Below are 4,911 nucleotides of genomic sequence, written 5' to 3' on the forward strand. Positions count from 1 at the left end.
GTGAACGCTTTTAGTTCCAACGGGCCTTTGAATTATGGTTTTTCACGAGTATCTTGTCAACTTACTCAGTAACTGACATAAGTTGATGAAACCTCGTAATCCATCTAGCATTGCACACAAGCCTATATTGCTTTGCAACCAATAGTGCTGAGACGGGGAAGGTTGAGAGGATTTCTCAATTACTTCATATTCTGTGAGCTCTACTACACAAAATCTCATTAGTAGTGAGGTGATTCTTGATGTTATTCACCCATCGGTGATAACAAACGTTATTTGAATCTGGTTTAGTGAAGTCGGGCTTTTGCACGTTTGCATTCGACATTCAAAGATGAAGGAGAATAGATTAGTTTCGGAGTAAAAACTTCCACGACAACTAATATAAGGTTTCCGAGCCTTAATGCTACCAAGAAACCGATTTCCAAGAATATTTGGATTAGACCAATCAATAATGTTTTAATATGGTCACAATTTGATGCTTACGGACGCTCTTAGTCCGAGCATTATGAATACTCTTAGTTCATACGAACACTCTTAGTTCGTTTAATTATGAACACTCTTTGTTCGTTAAATTATGAACACTCTTAGTTCGTTAAACGTGAATCCCCACAATTCCGCTTATTAAATACTCAAAACCACACATGTTCATATATTCATATATTCCAAAATTCTGCAGAAAATAAAAGGAATTTAAAATACACGAAAGCAGAAACTTTAATTACAAAAACTTACGTGATGGTTCTGGGCTTGAGAACACGCGCGTGTTGGAGCAGGCGTGTTGGGGCAGCAGAAGCAACAAGTGGCAGCAGAAAGCAGCAGGTTCAGCAGCAGTTTGGACAGCAGCAAGCAGCAGTTTCTGCAGCAGGTTCGCTTCTGAACAGCTCCCACTTCGAATGGTGTACAGGTCTCAAAATGACTCTAATGGGGCTGAAATTTGGAAGTCAGATAGAAGAGGCAGAGACGAACAACTTTGATGAAGGAAAAATTTTGATCTGAGGTCCCAATCAAGAGGTTTCGGAGCCTGCAAGCAGACGGACGTGCACAGAAAAGGAGAAGGATGCAGTCGGTGTGCGTTGGTGCTGCAGGGGCAGCAGGGATGCGTGCGCAGGGGCGCGTAGGTGCTGTAGGGGCAGGTGCGCCAAGTGAGGCTAGCGTGGGCTAGGAGCTGCGGCAGTAGGCTTGCGGCTGGAGGTTTTCGGCAGTTTTGGTGATTAGGGTTTTAGGTTTTTTTTTCTTTTTTTTTCGGCTAGGGTTAGGGCTCGTGCTGATAACGTGTTGTAGGAGAATTGTAATTGTGTTTATTATTGATAATAGGAGCCCTTTAAATAGGGAGTTACAAGGTACCCAAAAGGTAATAGAATCTGAATACAATTGCATACCTAGAACACTTTCCTATTACAACTCTAAACCTTAGTTTGTAGAGGCACACATTATGTCGACATCCTTCAACGTTAATCACATTATTTTTTATATGTCCTTTACAGTATCAGCGTGGACTACAACAAAAATTATACTAGGGGATTCCATGTGTGATTTTTTTTTTTTAATCTATACGTTAAAGAGGCGGCACTTTCAATGTATGGCGTTATTGAAGAATTCTTGCAAAGTCACAACAACATCATGCCAATAAGGAGTCTACTCAGAAATAAAGAAAATGACCAAAGGATTTGAGGAAAAATTGGGGGAAGGAGGTTATGGCGCTGTGTATAAAGGAAAGCTCTGGAGACGTCGCCTTGTTGCTGTTAAGATGTTGGGAACATCGAAAGCAAACGGGCAAGATTTTATTAATGAGGGGCTACAATAGGAAGGATTCATCATGTAAATGTGGTGCAACTAATTGGCTATTGTACTGAGGGATCAAAGCGTGCTCTTTTATATGAGTATATGTCAAATGGCTCTTTGGATAAACACATATTTCCTAAACAAGGAATCATCTCTTTAAGTTGCAGAGAAGCATTTCAAATTGCACTTGGAGTGGCTCGTGGTATTGACTACTTACATCAAGGATGTGACATGAAAATTTTGCATTTTGATATCAAGCCACACAACATTCTTCTTGATGATAACTTTGTTCCAAAGATTTCTGACTTTGGGCTAGCAAGATTATGTCCATTGGATGATAGTAGTTTAACTATGACTAGTGCAAGAGGAACCCTTGGATACATGGCTCCAGAACTGTTTTACAAAAGTATAGGAAGTTGTTTTAGAATAAAGGATTCAAGAGAGATTGATAAGAGAATTGTGTGTTCCATTATTGATAATAGGAGCCCTATATAGAGGGATTACAAAGTGCATTGCCATAAGATGCAAGGAAACCTATTCCGACTAGAACTAGAAATTTTAGAACTTTTCTCTCCTGTTTCTACTATAGAACTAATCCTAGTTTGACAAGGCACACTAATAGTCAACATTCTTCAACACTCGCCTTTGTGCTGCTCAAACTTGGTGGTGACGCTTCAATCGTTGCCTCATTAAAAACCTTGCTCGAGTGAAAAACCCTATGGGACAAAAACAATCTCGAGGAGGAGAAAAAGAGTACAACACGTCCTTCACTCTTCAAGATCGAACGTACATGTGGACATCATGCCTCCCCTAGATGTCAACAACTCTCCTTGATTACTTCAATTTTGGGAGTTCGGATAATTTTCTCAATCCGATACTTGCAACATGTTTCTCGAATGTGGATTTAGGTAACGACTTAGTGAATAAGTCCGCTACATTATCCTCTGATCAGATTTGATTCACTTCAATCTTTAGAAGTGCATGTTGTTGCTGATTGTAAAAGAACTTAGGCGATATATGCTTGGTGTTGTCGCCCTTGATGAAACCTAACTTCATTTGTTCAATACAAGCTGCATTATCCTCATAAATGCATGTAGGTTCATCTGTGGTAGACTTTAAACCACAAGTTCCTCGAATGTGTCTAATTACAGACCTTAGCCATATACATTCACGTACGGCATCATGTAGAGCAATAATCTCTGCATGATTTGAGGGAGTAGCGACAAGGGTCTGTTTTGTAGACTTCCAAGATATCGCGGTGCTTTCCATGGTAAAGACATAACCTGTTTGGGAGCGACCTTTGTGAGGGTCAGAGATGTACCTTGCATCAGCAAAACCCATCAAAACATCATTGTCATTTTGACGGAGGGGAGGAGGAAAGCGCCGGCCACCATGGAAGGCGGAGGCGTCATGGCCGGCGACCATTCCTTGGACGGCGCCACTTTGGCATATAGGGTCCGATCCCAAACGTCCATCATTCCTTTTCTCTTTGTAGGGATAACAAGCCCATATCAATCGTACCCTTTAAGTGACGAAAGATTGCCTTTACACCAGTCCAATGGCTGCGTGTTGGCGCAGAGCTATGTCTAGCTAACAAGTTCACTGCAAATGAGATGTCCGGTCTTATGCATTGAGCTAAGTACAATAATGCTCATATTGCACTTAAATAGGGCACTTTGGCCTCTAATAATTCTTCGTCCTCATCCTTTGGACGGCATGGCACTATGCCAAAAAGGCCTTCAGATGACAGAACAGTTCTGTCGTCTGAACGAACAAAAATATGTCGTCTAGTACGGTGTCGTCTCTTGGGGGCATCAAACGACAGAAGTGTTCTGTCGTCTGATTTTTCAGACGACATAAAAAAATAAAAGTCTTGTGTTGTCTGATGAATTTTGCATTTTGGGAACATTGTGATCTGTATCTTTAAAAGCATTCAAACAACAGTTTTGTATTGTCTAATAAACAAACCAACCACAGTCTTTTTTAAATACTATTGTGTGAAGCGTATTTGCAAGACTTATTTGTGTGGTCTGAATGCCCTTAAATAAGAAATATGAAGACTCGTATGTAGTGTCTTCTCTCATACAACAACAATTAAAGGTTGTGCTAATTTACTTTAAACGACAATTATCTGTGGTTGTAAAGTATTTCAGACTACAATTAAATGTCGGTCTAGGGTACATTCATACGACACTTAAGTGTTGTGTGAAAGGTCTTTTATTAGGTCTTTTATATTGTCTGTGATTAATTCCAACCACACTTATTTGTTGTTATTATACGCTTTAGGCAACACTTTCGTCTAACTTATGTTGTTGTTTTGCCATTTAGACTACAATTTTCTGTCGTCCCAATGCCAAAAAGACAATAGACTTCTAATTGTTTTTTGTGTTGATTTTATTCAGCTGCAACCACACATTTTGGTGTGCTTTGTTGTAGCTTGCAATTTGAGATAACACATATTAGTAGTCTCCTGTTACAATTGGTATGTATGTATCTGAAAATTAAAATTGCCCATTCATAAAACCATAAAATACACATCCAAAATCATTCATTGAAATTTCACTAATCCACCATTGTCTCATGTACACAAACCTAATCATGAGCATCAGTTCGAAATGGCCCATATCTACTAATTTGAATCTGCAGACAAGTCCAAATACTTAATGAAGGAAGAATTTCTACTAGACACAAGTTAAATATACGAACTAGCTAGCTGTACTATTGCATTACACCTGGTGGCTTCCCCTGGGGATCACGTAATCTCCATAATTGTCCCTTGACAGCTTCCTACACAAAAGCATGCATGATTATCACCAAAATAGGGGAGAAACAAACATAACATGTTAATAAATCTGGGAAACCATATGATGATACGGCCAATAGATCATTGGATTGACAGTGTGAGCCTGAGTCAGAACTGAAATAATGAGAGATTTGATTCAGGATCTAAGCCAGTACCACGCGGATTTGGATGCAGCCTCAATTGAGAAACAAAAGCACAAAACAATGACAGGCATGTGTGATAATGACTTGTAACTCATATACATAATCAAATGTTCAATATAATGAAAGTGAGCTAAGATGCACATAATCACCTGCTGTTTGAACTGTCAAGGGTGAAGTTGTTGGCAA

General features: G+C 39.5%; 1 pseudogene; it reads left to right on the forward strand.

Annotated features, from left to right (window-relative positions):
- The first annotated feature begins 1,575 nt into the window (after positions 1–1,575).
- On the forward strand, positions 1,576–2,523 carry LOC133717425 (rust resistance kinase Lr10-like; annotated as a pseudogene).
- The last annotated feature ends 2,388 nt before the right edge of the window (positions 2,524–4,911 follow it).

Source organism: Rosa rugosa, chromosome 6 (assembly GCF_958449725.1).
Source record: "Rosa rugosa chromosome 6, drRosRugo1.1, whole genome shotgun sequence".
Taxonomy (NCBI): Eukaryota; Viridiplantae; Streptophyta; class Magnoliopsida; order Rosales; family Rosaceae; genus Rosa; species Rosa rugosa.